This window comes from Manis javanica, chromosome 16 (genome assembly GCF_040802235.1).
Source record: "Manis javanica isolate MJ-LG chromosome 16, MJ_LKY, whole genome shotgun sequence".
Lineage (NCBI taxonomy): Eukaryota > Metazoa > Chordata > Mammalia > Pholidota > Manidae > Manis > Manis javanica.
The window spans coordinates 64,591,712-64,616,734 of NC_133171.1; the positions used below are offsets into that span (position 1 = coordinate 64,591,712).

A 25,023-nucleotide genomic window follows, 5' to 3' on the forward strand; every position below is an offset into this window, starting at 1 on the left:
GCCTCATATAGAATTTACTGAGTATCATAATTCCTCCAGGTGGTAAAGATACCTCGAGACAAGTGCTGGGCATAGAAGCCACAGGGCATAAATCTGCAAAGAAGTAAAAAGCTAACATTTTCAAACAATATGGCTTCTCTCTCACTTACAAACTTTACGTTTCCCTGTATGGACCCGGAAGATGACTGGTTAGCCAGAGATGGGTTAGATTCCTCAAGGGAGGAACAACCTAAGACAGGCACAGTTGCAGGGGGGCCATCAGGTGAGAAATTGGGGAACAACAGTGGTGAGGCTTAGAACCTCAACCCCCTGTCTTGAGAGAAATCTTCTGCATCCGTGGATGTTTTAATGCCCTTGTCTAGCTTGGATTAACACATAGTCTACAGGCACACACCTGATCATCTACATTTCCTCTCTTACAACACTAAACTATATTTTCTACTTTTATCTTGCATCTACCTACCACTTCAGCATTTTATTAAAAATAAAAAATAATAATAAAGGGAGAAATATGGGATCCACATATAAATCAAGTATAAAAATAAAATGAATATTCATATTTGACCTGATTGTTTTTAGTTCATAATGCGTGATCAAAACTGAAAGTTTCTGTGATGACTGCCCTTGTACTGTTGTTCACCATGTAAGAACTTATTCACTATTTAAGAATTTGTTCACCATGTAAGAATTTGCTCGTTATGCTTCAGAAGATTGAAGACTGACGAGAATTAGGCTTGGGGTGGATTAATGATTGTGCATTGAGCATTGACTCCCCTATACAGAATTTTATTGTTGTTAACAACCATTTGATCAATAAATATGAGAGATGCCCTCTCCAAAAAAAAAAAGTGGAAGGTGAAAGCAAAGATCATGCTCCTAAAATGTACGCAAGGCTGTCACTTGAATAAAAAGAAATTTATCTCGCAAAAAAAAAAAAAAAAAAGCAAGCTTTTTGTAAGTAATTAAAATGGAGAGCTCCAGAAACATTCTCACAATTAAACCATAAAAGTTTCTGGCCAATGTTAAAGGCCGGAATGTTAACCTTAAGACATGGTACTAACTTAATCAAGAGCTATATTCTTTAGCTCTTTATTTAAATACAAAATATCAATAAATGAATAGTTTTATTTCTTGGAATTCATTACTTTAAAAATTCAGTCAGATTTCATGGTTATAGTTTCAGCATCCTGTGTTTCATTTTACATTAGTGTATTTGTGGGTTTTATTTGCACTGGATCTATAAACTGTATATGTATGTACTTCTCATGTAGAACTGAATTTCAGTAGCAGTAGTGAAGTATTTCAGGATTAGTATTATGAGATATCTGCATTTGATGTCATTATTAGATTCATCACACAGTTATTCCAAAATTTAGTCATATGCTGCCTAAGGTTTGCAGCATGAGTATAAAAATAGGGAAATACAGGTATATGTCAGTATTATTTGTTACGCACTACACTGTAGTCATTAGAATTGAGCCAATTTTCTTTGCTTCAGTGAAACACTTGATCACATTGTTTATTACCAAATATAAGATATGCTTTACTAGAAGATATCTAATAAAACAAAACGTTTTTAATCCTTGGCAACAAAAATATTCTAATTATCCTCAAAGTAACTTCTGTCTTTACAACTGTTACTGGAACTGAAGTCAGATGTGTGATAGTAGTTCTTTTGTTGTCTTTCTTCAGTAATGAAATCTAGCTGCTCTAAAGCCATGATAAGTGTAAAGTCACTTAAATATTAATTTTTAAAGCGCATCATTTTTTAACAGCAACAGAGTACAGAAGGGAGCTCTTTGTTGAGTCTCACTCTTTATGTTCGATGATGTTTGGCCAGGATCGTTACAGACGTCGGTACTGGATTTTTCCCCAGTGTGGGGGGATTTTTGTAGAAGGCATGGAGAATGCTGCAGGTAGGAGCCATTAATCTGTTACAAAGTAATATAACAGACCATACGTTTTAAAACCCTGTTACTCCTTCGATATATTGTGTGCTTCCAGAATCAAATGTGCATTGTGGATAAACATTGTAAAACCTTGTTTTTCGTTCCTTTTGAACTCATAATACCCCTTTCACTGATAAATAATCCTTCCCAGTCCATGATTTTTCTTCTTCTGCACTTTCTGACATCCACCCATTTAGTGGACACAGATTTTTTCCTGTGTTATACTGTGTAGCTGCTGCTCCATTTCTTTTCCTTCCCACTGTCAAATTTTCCAACATGTGCTTTACTCTTTAACCTTTGCAGCAACCATCCATCCTGACAGTAGCCCTGGAGGTAAACTGCTTAAATCTAAGATCCTTAGCATAAGACTCCCATCTTGAAGTCTTGTATGTGTTTGAAATTTGTGATTACCTTCTTTTCTCCATTAAACTTCTTACTTTCTTAAGTATTATCACACATCCTTCATATTCTACCTTTAGACTATGCTTTTCTGGCTCCGTTTCTGTTAAATTAACTAGCGCAGTACACAGCGCATTTATAGGCCTGGTAAACTGCCTTGAATTGAATGTTTCAGAATACTATGTCTGGGCATTTTCAAATGCTTAGATTCTGATGGGGCCACATTGTCAAGTCAGTGCTTACATGTAGCCATTGCCCCAGGGTGGTGTAGGGAGGCAAAAACTTCTTTCAACTCGCTTTTTTTTTAATACTCAGTATGTGCCAGGCATTTCTGGGCACCGGAGGTTCAAAGGTAAACAAAACATTAGTCCATGCCATCCATGTAGAAGTTTAGCAGTCCAGTGTAAAGAAGGGACTGATTAATTACATAGGTGTCTAGAACAGATACTATATAACAATGTAACTACCCTTGGGGCACAAAGGACAGTCAATAATTGAAAATTGTTTAGAATAGTGGCTAGCATATAAATATTGTTGGCCTATAAGAAGCAGTGTTACTGTTCTGCACAGTAATTTATTCCTTGTGGATTCAAAGTATATAAAGAATAAGTATAAAATCGTGTATTGGAATGATGCGTTAAAGTCATGGTCTGCCATCCCAGGGTAAAAGTTGCTGATAGAGATAGAATCAGGGAGGGCACTTAGAGGCTTCAGTTGTGTTTATTTTTAAAGATTGATATGGATGGGTCAGAATGTTAATTAAACAGGAGAGTGTAGTGAGTTCTTTTTTTAACTGATTGCTTAAAATATTTAAACATAAAAATATTTTAAAGCATGGAAAATATAAACTAAGTAACTAATAAATCAATAAGTAAGTGGGACTATCATACTAATAAGCCCCTGAACAGCAAAAGAAAACATGAACAGAATGAAAAGGCAATCTACTAAATGGGAAAAAATATATGAAAATCATATATCTGATAAAGGACTGATATCCAAAGTATATAAAGAACTCAATAGCAAATATGACTCAATGGCAAAATAAACAATCTGAATATCTCAATAGACATTTTCCCAAAGAAGACACACAGATGGCCACAAGTACCTGAAAAGATGCTCAACATCATTAATTGTCAGGGAAATACAAACTACATTAGATATTGCCTCATCCTATTAGAGTGGTTCTTATCAAAAAGACAAGAAGTAAGTGTTGGTGAGGATGTGGAGAGAAGGGAGCTCTTGGGTACTGTTGGTGGGAATGTAAATTGTTGCAGCCGCTATTGGAAACAGTATAGAGGTTCCTCAAAAAATTAGAACTAGCATATGACCCAGCACTTTCACTTGTGGGTACTTATCCAAACAAAGGAAATGTAAATTCAAAACAATATCTGCATTCCCATGTTCATTGTAGCACTATTTGCAATAGCCAAGATATGGGACCAACCTAGGTGTCCGTTGGAAGCATAGTAAGGGCTGGAAAGAACAGGGGATTATGTGAAATTGGTGATAGAAAACTATGTACAGAATCTCAAAAACTATCTACAATCTATATAGATGTATACTTAACATCCTTATAAACTTTCAAGTTTTTCAAACTAATTTTACATTTTAATGAGAGGCTTCACTGTGTATAAGTAAGAATTGGATATTAAAGTTAATGACCCCATGAATAGGCTATTAAAATGTATCACCTCCAAAATCCCCTACTAGTCTCAGACCTAGTATGGTTGGTTGATCTGTCTGTTTTTGGATATATGAAAGTGATTTTTGAGATACTATTTCTCAGAGTAAATCAAGCACAAATATTAGTACTTCCTTGCTAGCTAGTAACTTGTACAAAATGAAGGAAATTTTCAAGCTTTGTATATATGAATAAATAAATTATGATATCCATATAAGAATATTACGCAGCTGATTGAAGGAAAATGTGGTACAGTTCTATGTTTCACCATGGAAAGCAATCTAAGGTATATAGTGAAAATAGTAAAGCCATCCTTTTATTTCATCATCCAAAAAGTATTTATTGAGCCCCAGTTTCATAGCAGCCACCATGTTAGGTAGCTGGGATCCTGTAAAAGCAATATAAACATTGCTCTGCCTTTAAGTAACGTTTGTTGAGTTAAATTGTAGTGTGTAGGTGGGGTATGAAATGAAATATTAAAAAATTAGCAGGTTAATGTGTATAATGGTAAATTCTGCAAAAGAAACATATAGGATGATGATATTCTAAGGTGAATAATAAGATGGGGACCCTACTTGAAATAGAATAATTAGGGAAAGCCTTTGTGAATAAGTGATACTTCATCTGAAACATGAAGGATAAGGAGCCAGTCAACAAAACAGGATTTCAGGCAGAGGAACACCCAGTGCAAAGGCCCCAAGAAAGGAAATAACTTACCATGTTTGAGAAGCTGAAAAAAGGGTGAGCAAGGTTAGCAAGGACAAGAGTGGTTTTCAGGAACCAGATCATACAGAGTGTTGGTGGCCTTGCTTAGGCATTTGGATTTTATCCAAATAAAAATGTTGCAGAAAACAGTAGCATCCCATTTATGTAACAACACAAACTAATAATCATATACATGCATATACGATTTCCCAAAGGATGTATGGACATGATTGATTAACCATAGTTAAATCTGAAGATTAGAAATAGGAACTGAGGGAGTAGGGCAGGAAAAGGTTACTTTATCCTCTCATTACTGAATATTTTACTGTGAACATACATCATTTTTCAAATTAAATAAAGTAGGTTTATATTTTTCTAACACTTCTTATAAATTATTTTTAAAACATTATTTTTAAAACACTGGTCAAAAATATGGACCAGAAGTTCACAAAGGAGAAATATCTATTATCCTACAGAAAGATATCAAGTCTTATTAATGATCAGAAAAAAATATAGTTTAGATTCTCACCTCCCAGATATTGCCAAAGACAAAAGTTATTGATAGTGTTCATTTTCATTGAGGGTGTAGGCAAATAGGAGGTCTTGTGTAAGTATGATTGTATATTGATCTAGACTTTCTGGAGGGCAATTTGACAATATATTTCAAAAACTCTGAAAAGTAATATCTTAGGACTCAGTTTTTTCTGGAAATATATCCTAAGGAAGCAAATCAGGAAAAAAAAGAATCCAAAGATACAGATCTAAGATCATTCATCATTTACAGCATTGTTTATAATAATGAATAATTGGACCCTATTAATAACTATCAGTAGAAGATTGATTTTTTATGATATATTCCACTGAATATAGTAATTACAATTTATGGTGTAGGTATATATTTATTGACACATCAGAATGCTTAATGAGTATAATTCAGTAAAATGTACAGGTTGGAAAACTTTAAAATAGGATTTCATGTGTGCATACAGAACTCCTGGAAAAATTAATACAAAATGTTAGTAGTAATTTGTATATTATGGCTTTTAATATTTTTTATTATTGTAATTTTTTGTGCTTAATTACAAAATTACATGATTTTTTCCAATGAGCATAACAAGCTAGTCTATTAGAAGAAAAAAATGAAGAGTATTAAGTAAGCTAGAGAAATTTGTTAAAGTATTTATGCATATGACTTGATAAATAGCAATAAATATAGTATGGTTTGATCTAGAGGAACTGATCTTCGTAATGCTTTTGGATTTTGAAGGACTGGAAGAAATTGCAAAAGAAAGAGAAAAACTAAAAAGTGCAGAAAGCATCCAGATCAAAAAAGAAATATTTGATACTTCTGAGGACACTTTAAATTGTTCAAATCCAGATCATTGTGAGCAAAAGGAAGATCCTAATGAAAAAGATAACACAAATCTAATTCTTCAGAAACCTGGCTCTTTTTCCAAATTAAGCAAGCTTTTAGAAGTATCTAAGGTGCCTTCTGAGTCAGATGTAATGACCCCCAAATCAAACAGCGGTGCAGATGGGTGCGCACTGCCTCACCAGAACAGTGGGAGACACTCACCGGGCAGCATGCAGCCAGCAGTGACGCAGAACAGCATGGAAAAGACAGACTCGAATCTGTTCAATCCTGGTTCAGGTGATCCAGGCAAGGCCTACAGTCCCCTCCACAGGGACCAGTTGTTAAAACACTCACTGAAAAGACTAGCCTTTTGCCAAGAACACCTTGTGAGGACACTTCCATTACCCATGCTCATGCGCCCACTGCTTCTTAACCAACTCTTCAGTCCCAGCCGCCCTCTAAGTCACCTTCGACTGCCCCAAGCTCTTCTTGGATCATCTGCTCAAAATCCTGTTGGCCTAAACCCATTTGCTTTATCGCCTCTGCAGGTTAGTGCTACTAATTGTAACTCATTTTTATGTTGCTGTATTTAACCTCTAAGTCCATGAAAATTTTCACTAAAGGAGAATCACTTGAATATTTACAATATTATTCCTGCCACAGTTTGAGAACTGAAGAGAGTCAGAATTGTCTATCACCAGGCTTCATTGGAACTACTGGGTTCTAGGAGTCTAAGTCTAAGGCAAAGCCTTCCTTTATAACTTTTTAACTTGTTACTGTTACAGTACTTCTAAAAGGGAAATTACTTTGGGGAGCAAATAAAATGGAATTTAATGTTGTTTTTGTATTTAGTTTTCCTCCAATTGAGGTAAATGAAAATATTTTTTCAAAATTTAAAAAATTTCAGATTCTAAACATTTTTCCTAACTTCTTAGATTGTTCTACTTTTAAAATATTTTCTTTTTCCAGATGAAAAGCGGAGTACCTGTGATGGGACTCAGTTTTGTGGGTGGCCCACGGGCATGCTTACTTCCAGTATTCCATTCCCACTACCTGTCTCTAGTGTGGGATCAGGGTTGGGACTGTGAGAAGGAAACGCTGATGCATTCTTGACTCCCAGTGCTGGGTCAAACGAAAGTGAGGCTCCAGTACGACACAACGAAAAAGTCTCTTCGACTCAACCTGCAGCTCTTGAAGTAGCAAAACCAGTAGATTATCCTATTCCAAAGCCTATTCCAGAAGGTGGGTACCTTGAGAGGGTTTGCTATAGCCACTTACTTTATTGTATTGTTACAGATCTCTATATTATAGCTGAATCTTTGATGCTTTTTTTATAAATTTTTAAAATTTTATTTTGTTTTCATTAATCTACAATTACATGAAGAACATTATGTTTACTAGGCTCTCCCCTACCCCAAGTCCCCCTCACAAACTCCATTACAGTCACTGTCCATCAGCATAGTAAGATGTTGTAGAATCACTACTTGTCTTCTCTGTGTTGCAAAGCCCTCCCCTTTCCCCCACTCCCCACATTATACATGCTAATCATAATACCCCCTTTCCTCTTCGCTGTCCTTATCCCTCCCTACCCTCCCATTCTCCCCAGTCTCTTTCCCTTTGGTAACTGTTAGTCCATTCTTTGGTTCTGTGATTCTGCTGCTGTTTTGTTCCTTCAGTTTTTCTTTTGTTCTTACACTCCACAGATGAAATCATTTGGTATTTGCCTTTCTCTGCTTGGCTTATTTCACTGAGCATAATACCCTCTAGCTCCATCCATGTTGTTGCAAATGGTAGGATTTGTTTTCTTCTTATGGCTGAATAATATTCCATCGTGTATATGTACCACATCTTCTTTGTCCATTCATCTACTGATGGACACTTAGGTTGCTTCCATTTCTTGGCTATTGTAAATAGTGCTGCAATAAACATAGGGGTGCATCTGTCTTTTTCAAACTGGAGTGCTGCATCCTTAGGGTAAATTCCTAGAAGTCCTAGGTCAAATGGTAAGTCTATTTTGAGCATTTTGAGGAACCTCCATATTACTTTCCACAATGGTTGAACTAATTTACATTCCCACCAGCAGTGCAGGAGGGTTTCCCTTTCTCTGCACCCTTGCCAACATTTGTTGTTCTGAGTCTTTTCGATGCTGGCCATCTTTACTGTTGTGAGATGATATCTCATTGTGGTTTTAATTTGCAAATGATAGGATTTTCCCTCTTCTTATGGCTGAGTAATATTCCATTGTGTATATGTACCACATCTTCTTTATCCATTCATCTACTGATGGACATTTAGGTTGCTTCCAATTCTTGGCTATTGTAAATAGAGCTGCGATAAACATAGGGGTGCATCTGTCTATCTCAAACTTGACTGCTGCATTCTTAGGGTAAATTCCTAGGAGTGGAATTCCTAGGTCAAATGGTAAGCTTATTTTGAGCATTTTGAAGAACCTCCATACTGCTTTCCACAATGGTTGAACTAACTTACATTCTCACCAGCAGTGTACGAGGGTTCCCCTTTCTCCACAACCTCGCCAACATTTGTTGTTGTTTGTCTTTTGGATGGTAGCCATCCTTACTGATGTGAGGTGATATCTCACTGTGGTTTTAATTTGTATTTCTCTGATAACTAGCGATGTGGAGCATCTTTTCATGTGTCTGTATCTCATTGTGGTTTTAATTTGCATTTCTTTGATAACTAGTGGTGTGGAGCATGTTTTCATGTTTCTGTTGGCCATCTGAATTTCTTCTATGGAGAAGTGTTCAGCTCCTCTGCCCATTTTTTAATTGGATTATTTGCTTTTTGTTTGTTGAGGTGCATGAGCTCTTTATATATTTTGGATGTCAAGTCTTTATTGGATCTGTCATTTATGAATATATTCTCCCAACTTTTTGTTCTATTGATGGTGTCCTTTACTGTACAAAAGCTTTTCAGCTTGATATAGTCCCACTTGTTCATTTCTGATTTTGTTTTCCTTGCCTGGGGAGATATATTCATGAAGAAGTCACTCATGTTTATGTCCAAGAGATTTTTGCCTGTGTTTTTTTCTAAGAGTTTTATGGTTTCATGACTTACATTCAGGTCTTTGATCCACTTTGAATTTACTTTTGGGTGTGGTGTTAGACAGTGATCCAGTTTCATTCTCTTACATGTAGCTGTCCAGTTTTGCCAGCACCATCTGTTGAAGAGACTGTCATTTCCCCATTGTATTTCCATGGCTCCTTTAGAGAATATTAATTGACCATATATGTTTGGGTTAATTTCTGGAGTCTCTAATCTGTTCCACTGGTCTGTGACTCTGTTCATGTGCCAGTACCAAATTGTCTTGATTACTGTGGCTTTGTAGTAGAGTTTGAAGTTGGGGAGTGAGATCCCCCCCCCACTTTATTCTTCTTTCTCAGGATTGCTTTGGCTATTCGGGGTCTTTGGTGTTTCCATATGAATTTTTGAACTATTTGTTCCAGTTCATTGAAGAATGTTGTTGGTAATTTGATAGGGATTGCATCAAATATGTATATTGCCTTGGGCAGGATGGCCATTTTGACAATATTAATACTTCCTAGCCACGAGCATGGGATGAGTTTCAATTTGTTAGTGTCCTCTTTAATTACTCTTAAGAGTGTCTTATAGTTTTCAGAGTATAAGTCTTTCACTTCTTTGGTTAGGTTTATTCCTCAGTATTTTATTATTTTTGATGCAATTGTGAATGGAATTGTTTTCCTGATTTCTCTTTCTATTGGCTCATTGTTAGTGTATAGGAAAGCCACAGATTTCTGTGTGTTAATTTTGTATCCTGCAACTTTACTGTATTCCGATATCAGTTCTAGTAGTTTTGGAGTGGAGTCTTTGGGGTTTTTTATGTACAATATCATGTCATCTGCAAATCGTGGCAGTTTAACTTCTTCTTTACCAATCTGGATTCCTTGTATTTCTTTGTTTTGTCTAATTGCTGTGGCTGGGACCTCCAGTACTATGTTAAATAACAGTGTGGAGAGTGGGCATCTCTGTCTTGTTCCCGATCTCAGAGGAAAAGCTTTCAGCTTCTCGCTCTTCAGTATGATGTTGACTGTGGGTTTATCATATATGGCCTTTTTTATGTTGAGGTACTTGCCCTCTATACCCATTTTGCTGAGAGTTTTTATCATGAATGGATGTTGAATTTTGTCGAATGCTTTTTCAGCATCTATGGAGATGATCGTGTGGTTTTTGTCTGTCTTTTTGTTGATTTGGTGGATGATGTAGATGGATTTTCGAATGTTGTACCATCCTTGCATCCCTGGGATGAATCCTACTTGGTCATGGTGTATGATCCTTTTGATATACTTTTCAATTCGGTTTGCTAATATTTTATTGATTATTTTTGCATCTACGTTCATCAGGGATATTGGTCTGTAATTTTCTTTTCCAGTAGGGTCTTTGCCTGGTTTTGGTATTAGGGTGATGTTGGCTTCATAGAATGAGTTTGGGAGTATTCCCTCCTCTTCTATTTTTTTGGAAAATGTTAAGGAGAATGGGTATTATATCTTCTCTGTATGTCTGATAAAATTCCGAGGTAAATCCATCCAGCCCAAGTGTTTTTTTCATGGGTTGTTTTTTGATTACCGCTTCAATTTCTTTGCTGGTAATTGGTTTGTTTAGATTTTGTGTTTCTTCCTTGGTCCATTTTGGAAGGTTGTATTTTTCTAGGAAGTTGTCCATTTCTTCTCGGTTTTCCAGCTTCTTAGCATATAGGTTTTCATAGTAGTCTCTGATAATTTTTTGTATTTCTGTTGGGTCCGTCGTGATGTTTCCTTTCTCATTTCGGATTCTGTTGATGTGTGTTGATTCTCTTTTTCTCTTTAGTCTGGCTAGAGGTGTATCTATTTTGTTTATTTTCTCAAAGAACCACCTCTTGGTTTCATTGATTTTTTCTATTGTTTTATTCTTCTCAATTTTGATTATTTCTTCTCTGATCTTAATTATGTCCCTCCTTCTGCTAACTTTGGGCCTCATTTGTTCTTCTTTTTCCAGTTTTGATAATTGTGATGTTAGACTATTCATTTGAGTTTGTTCTTCCTTCTTTATGCATGGATTGCTATATACTTTCCTCTTAAGACTGCTTTCGCTGCGTCCCACAGAAGTTGGGGCTTTGTGTTGTTGTTGTCATTTATTTGCATATATTGCTGGATCTCCATTTTAATTTGGTCATTGATCCATTGACTATTTAGAAGTATGTTGTTAAACCTCCATGTGTTTGTGAGCCTTTTTCCTTTCTTGGTACAATCTACTTCTAGTGTTATACCTTTGGGGTCTGAAAAGTTGGTTGGTAGGATTTCAACCTTTTGAATTTACTGAGGCTCTTTTTGTGGCCTAGTATGTGGTCTATTCTGGAGAATGTTCCATGTGCACTTGAGAAGAATGTGAATCCTGTTGCTTTTGGGCGTGAAGTTCTATAGATGTCTATTAGGTCCATCTGTTCTACTGTGTTGTTCAGTGCCTCTGTGTCCTTACTTATTTTCTGTCTGGTGGATCTGTCCTTTGTAGTGAATAGTGTGTTGAAGTCTCCTAAAATGAATGGATTGCATTGTATTTCCTACTTTAGTTCTGTTAGTATTTGTTTCACATACGCTGGTCCTCCTGTGTTGGGTGCGTATATATTTATAATTGTTATATCCTCTTGTTGAACTGAGCCCTTTATCATTATGTAATGTCCTTCTTTATCTGTTCTTACTTTCTTTGTTTTGAAGTCTATTTTGTCTGATATTAGTACTACAACACCTGCTTTTTTCTCCCTATTGTTTGCATGAAATATCTTTTTCCATCCCTTGACTTTTAGTCTGTGCATGTCTTTGGGTTTGAGGTGAGTCTCTTGTAAGCAGTATATAGATGGGTCTTGTTCTTTTATCCATTCAGTGACTCTATGTCTTTTGATTGGTGCATTCAGTCCATTTACATTTAGGGTGATTATCGATCGGTATGTACTTATTGCCATTTCAGGCTTTAGATTCGTGGTTACCAAAGGTTCCAGGTTACTTTCCTTACTATCTAAGAGTCTAACTTAACTCACTTAGTATGCTGTTACAAACACAATCTGAAGGTTCTTTTCTATTGCTCCTCCTTTTTCTTCCTCCTTCATTCTTTATATATTAGGTATCAAATTCTGTACTTTTTGTCTATCCCTTGATTGACTTTGGAGATAGTCTATTTAATTTTGCATTTGCCTCGCAATCAGCTGCTCCACCTTCCCTACCATGATTTTACTACCTCTGGTGACAGCTATCCAACCCTAGGAACACTTCCATCTATAGTAGTCCCTCCAAAATAGACTGCAGAGATGGTTTGTGGGAGGTAAACTCTCAGCTTTTGCTTATCTTGAAATTGTTTAATCCCTCCTTCAAATTTAAATGATAATCTTGCTGAATAAAGTAATCTTGGTTCCAGGCCCTTCTGCTTCATGGCATTTAACACATCATGCCACTCCCTTCTGGCCTGTAAAGTTTCTGCTGAGAAGTCTGATGTTAGTCTTGATGGGCTTTCCTTTGCATGTGATCTTATTTCTGCCTCTGGCTGCTTTTAACAGTTTGTCCTTATCCTTGATCTTTCCCATTTTAATTACTATGTGTGTTGGTGTTATATTCCTTGGATCCCTTGTGTTGGGGGATCTGTGGATCTCCATGGCCTGACAGACTGTGTCCTTTCCCAGATTGGGGAAGTTTTCAGCAACTACCTCTTCAAAGACACTTTCTATCACTTTCTCTCTCTTCTTCTTCTGGTATCCCTATAATGTTAATATTGTTCCACTTGGATTGGTCACACAGTTCTCTAAATATTCTTTCATTTTTAGAGATCCTTTCTTCTCTCTGTGCCTCAGCTTCTTTGTATTCCTCTTCTCTAGTTTCTATTTCATTTATTGTCTCCTCCCTCCACCATACCCAACCTGCTTTTAATACCCTCCATCATTCTTCTTTAATGATTGGATCACTGACCTGAATTCATTCCTGAGTTCTTGGATATCTTTCCATACCTCCATTAGTATGTTGATGCTTTTTATTTTGAACTCCTTTTCAGGAAGAGTCACGAGGTCCATATCATTTAAATCTTTCTCAGGAGTTGTATTAACAATTTTACTCTGAACAAGGTTCCTTTGACGTTTCATGTTTGTAGATGGCACCCTCTAGTGTCTGGAAGCTCTATTGTGGAGCTGCTGAGCCCCTGAAGCAATGTTGGTGGTCGCAGGGGAGCAGTACTGGTGCCTGGGGGTAGGAAAGAGCTGTTCCCTGCCTCCTGGCTTCTGTGTCTGTCTCCACTGCCTGAGCCAGTGGGCCAGTCACACAGGTATAAGTTTTTGTCCCAGAGCAGCCAGACATGGATCCCTGCTTTGCACAAGCAAATGGAAGAATCCCAGTCTCCCCAGGAACTCTGCCTCTATTAACTTTCCAACCCGGTAGTCATGTGAGTCTCATGAAAGCACCATGAAATGTAGGTTTGTGCTCCCAGAGCAGATCTCTGGAGCAGCAGTCCCAAGCCTTCCACTCCCTCCCTGCTCAGTTTGTCTTCCTCCCACTGGTGAGCTGGGGTGGGGGAGGGGCTCAGGTCCCATGGAGCCACAGCTCTGGTACATTACCCCATTCACTGAGGTCTGCTCTTTTCTCCAGGTGTGTGCCATTTGATGCCATCCTCTTTCCTGTTGCTCTGAGGATTAGTTGCACCAATTAAATTTTCTAATTGTGTCCAGTTTTATGAGGAAGCCTCTGTCTCTCCTCTCATGCCGCCATCTTTTTGTGCCATTATTTTTTAATGTGTGTTGGATCGCTTGGGTTACTGTTACCCTGCCTTAAATTGAGAATAGTGAGTTTGATTTAAATTCTCTTGGTGACACCGTATCATCAGTATTAAGACCAATTATTGGGCAATGATTCCCTCAGGGTCTGTGAAGAGGTTTTGCCCCTATAGTAAATTAAAAGAAGGCCCTAGTGTGCTTTACCTTTATGCTACTACATCTGCTCTCCATAGTCTGTCTTCATCATCTCTCATGGTTGGTTGTTACTACTTGCTGGTTTGAATTTTGTTGGTTCTACTATCCCTGTTTTCCTCCAATAACCATCCCTCTCTGGTTTTAATTTACCAGTTCTAATTGGCTGTTGGTTGGGAAAGCATAGCATCAGTTTTTTAAAATTGTATGTAAAGTCAGAGCGTGGGCCTAACGTTTTCCTGGCGACATACTGAGATCTTGATTTATTGGCCTTATCACATTAATGACTGCTTAGATGTTCTTGCCGGTGTTCTCACTAGCTAAGATAAATGAAATTGGTTTTTTAAGTGAGATGCTTTAACATCCTATTAATACAGTATTACGGGATTATTTTGGGTTTTCTTAAGAAATGAATTCTAATTATATTAGTCTTGAGCAATCTAAAACAACAAGTGATGAAAATAACCACAAAACATTTTACCATCTATAAAAGATTTAATGATTTTTTTCCTAAAAACAAAATATTTATGTGGTCATCCCTGGGAATTAGCCATTGTGAAGACACATTAAGCAAGTGGCCTGGTACTACTTAGATGCATTCATTTCTATTTTCAGTATTGCTGATAATATGGAAATTCTGTTTTATATTGTAGGAAAATCTGTAAGAATCTAGTCCTGATTCTGTAGAAAGCTGAATTACTCTTCTGGCTACTATAAACACAGTTCCTGTGTCTCTCAGTTTTCTCTTTTATAAGCTGATTAATTCCTTCTGACATTGGTCCCATGAAATGGTTTCCACATACACGATTCTCTTCTGATTAAACATCAGTGTCTATATTCTTAAAATGTATCCCTCACTAGCACAGAGATGCCTAATGTGTTCATGGGACTTTTACTTCCCTTAAACTGGCACTATACTTCTCTTCATGCCAATTTGTACTAGCTTTTTAACATCCACACCATACCATTGCTTCACTGAGTATGCATTATTAAAAAAATTCCTTCTGCATCTTTCATTGTGCTTTTAAGTGTGTTGTATCACATCCAATATTTCTTTGATTGGTTGCTTAAACTTCAAAGCTGAAATTTACTTTTATCATTGTTCTATTTTTATTAATTTCATTTGGGTATATTTTTCAGCATATGAAACTATTTTTATCACAGTCCTATCATACAGAATATTGAACTTCCTTCCTAGTTAAGTCACCTGCATATTTAATAGTGAACCAAACTGTTCACAAGTATATTAACATGAGAAGTCAAAAATAGAGAGCCCTTGGACAGTGGCACTGAGGACCTTTTCTGAGGTGGCAAGCTGTGTCTGTCACAGGGCCTTTCAGACAATTTTCAACCTCCACCTTCTCAAAATCTAATCCAGTCCTCATTTTCTTGTCTTTTGTCTTGAAAAAATCCAGATGTATTACATTTATAGGATTCCCTTGATTCAGCACTTTTGGATCCCTTCCAAAAAACAGGACTGAGGTTCATTTGTTATGACATATATGATGCACTAATGTGTATGTATCCTTTATAAATTCATCCATACTTTCTAAATATGAATATTCTCTTGAGGTAAGAGGAAGAATTCTGATATATAAGAAAAATAATTATCTCTAAAGAGATTTAATAAAAAGGATCATGTTCATTCTTTTTACTTAATATGCTTTTACAAAGTCCCTATTCTACATCAGAGTGGACACCACAAAATTGAAATAAAATGTGGTTTCTGCCCTCAGAAAGCATTCCGTACAATAGGGCAATAATATGTGTATACAGCCCTGCAGAATCTAGTAACAGATTGTGAAGATGTACGAAGTCTTTCATGAATTTATGACAGGAATATACTGATTCTGGTGGAGCTAGGGGAAAGATCAAGGAAGATTGCCTGTAGAAATCCAGATGGAACTTGAGAAGATGGAGAAGCTTTTGACAGAGAACAAGGAATGCTACTAGGAAGAGTTAATAACTGGGCAAAGCACCAGGATCAGGAAGCTCAGGACATGTTTGTGGTGTGACAAGTCATGGAATTTGATTGCAGCGTAGGATGCTTGAATGGGAATATGAGCAAAAGAAGGATATTGAGGTACTTGAATGTCATGTAAAACTGGACTTTACTAAACATTAGGGACTCTGAAGGGTTTTGAGCTAAAGGATCATTGTAAGCAAGCTGAATTATAAGACCATTCATTTATTCAATCAACATATATTTTGAGTGTTTAATATTTGCCTTCCCACTGCTGGAGATGAAATGAGTAAAAGTAGACATGATCCCTGCCCTCAGGGAATTTAGAAGTAGAAAGATATTAATTAAATAATCACAGCAGCATCAAACTATGACTGCCACAGGTATGGAATATTACATGGTTCTGTGAGAGTCTATGAGAGGCTTACCTCCTAAAAGAGGTCAAGGAAGGATTCCTGAAGAAGTAAATTCTCATGTGAGGGCCACAGGATGAGTGGAGTCACTAACTAGGTGAAGAGGAAAGGGGAAAAGCTCTGCAGGCAAATGTAGCAGCTTATGCAAAGCTCCTGAGGCCAGAATGGTAAGTACAAGGGCCTGTACAGAGGAGTGGCGGAAGGAATGAAAATGGACAGGAGGAACAAAGTTCCTACTGTTGAGAGATTTCCATTTAAAGTGGTCCCATTAAAGAATAAGCAATTAGTGTGAAGTCCCTCAGAATACTTTGCTGATCTCCACTCTACCTCTCATAATATCAAAAGTTGTTAAATTTTCTTCTTCAAACTTCTCTTATAACTCTTTTTTATAATTTTCTTTCTTGTTTTTACCTAGCATTAGGAAACAAAAACTTTTAGTAATGATCCTTGAGATCTGTTTGTGTTGGCTGCTGTATTTTAAGTAAAGGTAATTCACCCATCAGACATTTTAAGAGGAAACCATAATAACATTACTGTCTTGATATATAGGGTTGGATCTATCCAGAACCTGCATCAGAAAGGGAGGACTTGGTATATTTTGAACATAAGTCATTTTCTAAATTGTGCAAGGAGCATGATGGAGAATTTACTGGCGAAGAAGAAAGCAGTGTACATGCACTAGAGCGGAAGAGTGACAGCCCCCTAGATATAGCTGTAACTAGACTGGCTGAGTTGGAGCGAAACATTGAAAGAAGGTATCTGAGGAGCCCCTTAAGAACCACGAATCAGATCAAACTGGATAATGTGGGCACAGTTACTGTCCCTGCTCCTGCACCATCCATTAGTGGTGATGATGACGGGTAGGTTATTGAGATTAATTTGAAAAATTATTGTGCTTCTTTGCTAATTGGAGCCTATTTTCTATTGCCTGTTATCTATGTATCTTCTTGTATGTCTGTGATCCACATGAATCATGCTATTTGCGTGGTGTTTGTAAAAGATTTTTTCTTTTCTTATGTGTGTTGATAATCCTGTGAAGTGATCTTACATTTACCTGATTGTGACTAAGCTTTGAGGCACGTAGCCACAGTCTGTGCACTACATCAAATTTAGTTGCTTAAACCTTATACTTATTGGCTGTTACATGTTTCTTCATCGCTTGACTTTCAGTGTGATGATTGTTTCAGATTCAGTAACTATGTGGACATGACCTTAATTTTTCTATATTTCAATTGAAGAGGATATTGTTCCAGGCCTCAGGGTATGGCGACAGGCATTATCAGAAACTCGCAGTGCTGCACAGGTAGCTCTGTGCATTCAGCAGTTACAGAAATCCATAGCATGGGAAAAATCAATTATGAAAGCTGTAAGTTTTTATTTAAGAAATACTATAACTAATTTACTCTGTCCTGTTTTTTCCCAACCTCCAGATCTTTAATTCTACATTTCTTACTGTCAGAATAATATATGCTGTACCTGAGTTTTCTTAATTCTTAAATGCTGTATGATTTGATACTTTCCTCCTTGTTGTGAGCTTTTTGAAGTAATCTATCAAATGTGTTTATCTTATTTTTTGAAATCTCGATTCTCCCTCCTTTGGATATTGTTTATAATGGACTGAAGTTGTCTTCTGTGTTCAGTCAGCATAATAGTTAATTATGTTGTTAATCTAATCATAATAGTTGTTAATTAAATATTCTGAAGTAGTTAATCCAAATATTCTTTTGCTCTTGTAAACATGGCAGTTGCTAACATTACCTATAGTGTACATTCATAGCATCCCTAAAATGTTCCTTATGTTTTTATCAATTTTAATTTTTTTAATACTAAAATTCATAGATAATAAATGCAAAATAAGCAGAGAGCTCTTACTTTATGCAATATTATGTATTTGACATCAGATGCAGTTCACATGAAAAGTAGATCTTTTAAGTCTTTTCTCTAATAATTCAAAAATTTTTTTCATCTTCTGTGTTTGAGCCCAGTTAGTCACTATCATACAGTGACCCCTGTTTTGTACCAGACACCAAATATTATGTGTTAAATCATGTCTGTGTCCCTTTTGTCTCTTATCACATAGAGAAATATTTACTATACATAGACTTTTGTGAATTGCTTCACCATTTGCTTTTAAATTATAGATTAGCTTTAACATTCAAACATTTGACATTTTGTTTGCATGAAGTAAGATTACTTAATAATAGTCATTCCCCAAAGAAAAGAAGTGATCCTTAAATAATCTAGCATTCTTTCCCTCATTCTCATCTCTGTGCTAAAAACCTTATTCTATAGAAATAAATTCAGTTTCTTCTGTATTTTTCCAATTCTTCCTAAAATGTCCACAGAATAGTGAATCCGCAGTTTTCACAATATCCTCAAATTTCAGTCTTTCCCAATCTAGACTAGAATTTACCATGAGTTTTAAGACAGTGTCCAGTTCATCTGGTAGCATTTTTTACCAGGTAAAAATATTTTCTTGTAAAAACTATTAAAATCAGTTTTAAAGTCACCTTAGACAAATATGTTTGGTGGAGTCTAGGCAATAATGATCAAAAAATATTGAATCCCTACAACACAATGATATTTGAATGGTTATTTTTCTCATCCACCAAGAGAATCATCACAATGTGGTCAGTTTTGTTACAACCTTTACACAAAAAAGCAAAACCTGTACCAAAAGCTGCTTATTTGCGGTATACTTAGTTCCTACAATTTACAGAAATTTTCTGTTTTTGGAAATTCATAACCTTTTCCAGATTATTAATACACATTTCTCATTAACACCATCTCTCATAATTCTTTTTAATGTTCAATAATACAGTATTTGCCGTGAAATACCTTAAAAAGAAGGCAGAGTTTCATGTTCAAGATGAATGAGTACATTGTAACCTTTAGTTAGATGTAACAGTGCCTGTAATAATCCTCGTAAGTCTTAGCATAATGTTTAAGTGCTCAATACCTTTAGAAGTACCCATTTGCCAGACACCAGCCTTACCAGGAAAAAAGGAACTGGCATAATTTTCCTCCAGATAATTTTCTGCCCAGGGTGTTCTTCATATTGTTGCTAATATTAAACAATAGGCAACATCTATTTTTTACTATAGCAGCAAAGGAGTTAAAACCAAGTATTAATACATTTGCTCTAACATTGTGAGCTGTTTACTGTGATTTTTCAAAAGTGATATGAGCTTGATATCTGTCACCCTTTCCTAATTGTCAGAAAATAATTTTATTTTTAAATGAAAAATGTGCGAAATAAAACAGACTTCATGGTATTTTTAGTATATTTAGAAAACAATTTACTTAATATTCATGAATTAAATTTTGTTGTTAGAGGGGTTGAAGTATATCCTTCCAAATGTTTTGCAGTGAGTATTTTTACAATAGAACGTGTAATGATGTAACTGATTTTTGGAGAAATAATACCATATTTAGTGGTATGGTATTAGGAAGGGTCATAAAGTAAAACTGTTGGAACATTAAACTGCAGCTTTTGCTCTTAGTACACATGCCAATTTTAGTATTACATATGTATCTCATATAGTTGATAGGTATTTACTAAATTGAATAGTTTTGTATTTGCCATTTTGATAAGATTCTTAAGCTATCATTAGTGTACATACTGTGTTATATAAGACTATTTAGACTTTGGATTAAGACTTAGTGTTGTATTGAATAGTTAAGTTTGAATAGTTAAGCTATTTTGCTTATAAGAATATGTGAATACTTAACTGTCAATTAGTATAAGTAACATAGTTTAAGTCTTTTCATTATTTGAAAAATACTGGTTGCAAGACATTTTCTACTGTGACTGGGAGTATAAACGAAGTGTCAAAATATATGATGTTACTATTTCCCATTTTTTTAAAGGCATCTTGAAAGTTTTTACTGTCTAACTTCCCTCCTTTCCCTTTGTGAAACTTGTTATACAGAATATGTATACATGGGAAAAATCATTATCTTCACAGATTTTTTTTCTCTTTACAGATTTTAAAGTTCTTAATGGTATTAGAAATTTCTCAAGAGAGAAAAATTTTATTTTTAGTTCTACAAATCTGTGGATTCTTAAATTATTTTATTTAATTTTTATGTAAGTTTTTTCCCTTAGAAATCATTTTGTAGGGTCCATTTTCTGCATTTGTGTCATCTGTTTGGGTTGATTTCCCCAAGTTTCCTGTGTTGGATATGTTTTTTAATCAATCACAAATGGGTGGACAATTTTAGTCAAAGTATAGGAATATCCTTTTATTATATATAGTTCTGATACTAATACAAGTTTCCTTTCCTTATTTTGATCTTGAAAATTACTCTAACTCATTTCTTTCTCAGGAGATCATGAGGATGTTAAGATAAGGAAAAAATAAAATGTATTAAACAATTTAAACACGCTGTATTAAAGCCATTCATTGCTTTATGGGCTCTAATGTCATGTTAATTATTTCATATGTTAATGTGTACATGCTTCTGAATTGTGTGCATTCAACCTCTAGCTTTGTTCTTGGCAGTGTACCTGAAATGTACATTTACCCCAACTGAACTGCTCACCCAGTCATGTGGTCCCTATCTGTGTAACGAGAGATACATAGATGTGTATGGCTACTGCATATTTGTTAGCAAGCAGAATATTCATTACTAATATGAATTAGAAATTATGTGTTTAATATCCCAATAGCTATTCTTCATAATAGAGATTAATTTTAAATGATTTCTCATGTATTATAGTACTGCCAGATCTGTCAAAAGGGCGATAATGAAGAACTGCTCCTCCTTTGTGATGGCTGTGACAAGGGCCGTCGTATGTAATGCCATAGGCCTAAGATTTCAGCTATACCAGATGGGTACTGGTTTTGTCCAGCTTGCATTGCTAAGGTAAGAGGGATCGGAAACTCAACCTTTTAATGGCCAGATCAAAATACAGAGTTACAGAGTTTTGTGAGGATTTTTTTGAGATAGAATTCACATACCATAAAATTCACTTTTTAGGTGTGCAATTCAGTGGTTTTTAATATATTCAGTTATATAATGATCACGACTATTTAACTCCAGAACATTTTCATGACTGTAAAAAAGTATCCTTGTACCCATTAGTTGTCACTCTTTATCCCTCTTCTCCCTCAGCCTTCAGCAACCACTAATCTACCTTCTATCTCTAAGGTTTTACCTCTGCTGATCATTATATATAAATTGAATCATACAATATTTTGCCTTTTGTATCTGCCTTCCCTTAGCACAGTAGTTTCAAGTGCTAAAGGGAATGGTCTGGAAAGAAAAAGAGGCAATGGGCAGGTGGATGTTTGGGACTGAGTTTATGGAAAGGTGGTAGTTGCTGGTAGTGATGAGGTCAAGAGAGTAAACATGGAGAAGAGTGCCTGAAGAAGGGAACATCTAGTAAAGAGTCTGGCCCTCAATTCATGATGCCCCTTACACTTCTTACTCCTTAATTTATAACTCAGCCAACTCATTTTTTGCTCTACTATCATATTGCTTTAACCAATAGGTATGAGCCTTCACAGTTCTAATTTAAATGTGACTGCCAAGTGACTTAAAATGCATATGCTTATTATCATACTGTGTTCATACAAAAACCCCTCTCTTGGTGCTATGCACCACTAGTGCCCTTCCCTAAGCCAGTTCCCATCTTGTGCCTCAGATCCCACCCCCTTGTTCTCTTTGTCTGCATCAACATCTCCTTCTCCCCTGGGTTCTTCTCCTTAGCCTCACTTCTCCTGCATCCACTTCCTGCATTTCTCTCCTTTCCTTTACAGAATAACTCCTGCTGGACAGCTTTGTTCTGATTCTCTGATTTCTCTCCTCCAAGTCACTTTGGGACTCTTTCAATCAGATTCTCACCTTTACAGCTTCTCTGAAAGTGCTCCTATCGTGGCCACAGATGACTTCCACATTCGTCAGTCTGGGGATCAGTGCTTAGGCCTCACCTGACCCACCCATCAGTTCCAGAGCACACCCTCCTTGAAACCCTGTTTTCACTTGGCTTCTAGTACTATACTTGGTTTTCTTTCTGCCTTTGCTCCTTTTCAGTTTCCTGTGCTGGTTTTCTTACCTTCTTGATAGATAAGCATTGGAGTGCTTTCTTTACTTCAGGGTTATCATCTGTAAAGTGGGATACCACCTACCTGGAGAGGATTTGTAAAGATAAAATAAGGTCATGAGTGTAAATATTTTTATGACTTTAAAGTTCTGTGACACATTTATATTAATGTGTATGGTATTTTAGACTGTTTTACAAAATAGCAGAAGGTCTCACATGGCATCACATTTACTAAGTTGCTTTCTTATTACTTGATCATCTTTGTCATATATAGTTAACTATAGTTTAATAATAACCTTTATTGGTTGTACATGAATTATCTTTTAGTTTAGTCATAGTCAAGCTATAGAAAGTTTCTCTAATACTTTATGAATTACTAACAAATCAGGGTTTTAAGTCCTGAGGTATCTGGTAGGCTATAGGAGATTTCTGTTTCAATAAATTTGGTTAAATAGTATTCTGGCTATCTCTCATTCAGGGTATAGACCAGGACATGTACAAATCTATGACCTCATTCAAGCCCTTCTATGTAAATACAGCTTTCTGAGCCTCTCTCCTCTTCTTAGTTTTTTAAATGTAGTGAATTAGATGTTGTATTTCTTGTAGCAATAAAAATAAACATTCTATTTTGATTTATAAGGATTTTTAAAGTTAAGTTTTAGAAATATCTTCCTAGTTAATTCATGGTTATTTACAAATTTTTATGCTGCATACCTTGTACTCCAATGGCTATTTCTAAACACATTGTTGTGATTAAGTATTTTTATCCTGTGTATGTTCATATTAATGCCAAGATATATACATAGAATCAAAAAGCCTTGTGTGTGTATGTACATGTATTTATACACACTCACAGACACACACACACACACACAAGAAGTTTCAAAGTCCAATGCCTATGAAAGCCACACTGATAACAGAAGAGTTGAGACTGTGGCAAACAGGGAAGTCATGCCCCCATTTAAGTGTCAATCATCACTCAACTCCTGCCAATTGTTGTCATGTAGACATGTAGGTCCAGTGTTCTAGGATCTACAAATATTTCAAGATTATGGATCTTTATGCATGTCCTCGCAAATGTTAAATGTTGCCAACAAATTCAGAATTTTTACAAGCATTATGAGCCAAACATAGTAACAACACATGCTGTGGGCTGTTTACGGTCTGGGAGCCACCGCTTTACAACTTCTGATACATAAATGTACAAAAGCAGAAATATGCGATGGTATGTACAATCTGATAGGTCCTGCTTAAGACATACTGAAGGTAGGTCCTCTGTGCATTCTAACAAGGTAGAAAGGGTACAAGGGAAATATCTCTGTCAAATAAAGTAATCAGGTAACTGAATAAAAGCTTGTTTTTAAAAGTGTATCTATGTGCACAATCTAATGAAGTAGTCTGACAAACATCAATAATTAAAGAAACAGAAAAAGAGACTTTATTACCATTTTGTAACAAAAGTCTTTGGACTCTGTGGTTTAAATTTCATGTTTTCTTACTGTGAGTATTGTTAGAAAATGATCTCAAGTAGCATCTTAGTTCAAATAGGAACTAGAAGCTTTAGCCCATTATTCATGAAATGTTCTTTTTATGTAAGACAACTATTCAGTCTAACTTAATCTTAATTAAATAGACTTTTCCCTCATTATATATTCAGCATCCTCTTTTCTCTTTTTTTATGATTTGGGGGTTCTAAAAGCTCAGTATATGAAAACTCAATCAGATTTTATTGAGTAAAAATTAATAAACTAAATGGAGAAGAGACTTAATAAAACATTTTCATTATTTCAATCAGTGACAAGAGGTAGTGATTCTTTGATATGATATGGGAAAGGTATTTGATTTATAGTTTGCCTTTAATCCATTAAAATAACTCCTTAATTATGTGTTTAACATCCCAATAGAGAACCAAATAATTGTAATTGCTTGATTAAAAGCAGTTTTTTAAAAATGTTGCTTAAAGAATCATGAAATCCTTAAGAAAACTGATATGAAATACTCTAAAGAAATGTTTTCAGCCAAGTTCATTTCAAGAATATAGGCAACATTTAATTAGGGCTAGACTGAATATCTAACTCCACATTCTAAGATTTTTTTTAAGGTTTCTTAACAGTCTAAGGAGTAAATAATTTTCTGAAAGAGGATAAACACTATTGTAGAGAAACAAAACAAACCATATATTACCAGTGACCTTGCATATTTCTCTTCTTTGATCTATTGTATTCATTGTAACTTCAATTCTCAAAATTCATGCTTATTTCCCAATTTCTAAATTGGGGGATGTTGGGAGGAGGGTGGGTACTCATTGTTACATTGATGTGCTGGATATAAATTGCTAGATTGCATAAGGGCCACATAGGGGTTAGTTTGTTTTTTTCCATATACTTTTAGAGCTAGAATGACCTTACCAACTGTGTGACTTATCTTCTTCTACAGATAAGCAACAGAGACTCACAGATATTTTTTTTACAAAGTTCCATAGCTAATTACTGAGCGAGCTTAGCTGGCATTCATATCCTTTAATTCCAAATATGATCTATTTTATGCTATTTCTTTATT

At 35.7% G+C, this 25,023-nt stretch overlaps 1 pseudogene; it reads left to right on the plus strand.

Annotated features, from left to right (window-relative positions):
• LOC108406242 (bromodomain adjacent to zinc finger domain protein 2B-like) overlaps positions 1-25,023 on the plus strand; it is a 55,931-nt pseudogene that overhangs the window by 25,815 nt on the left and 5,093 nt on the right.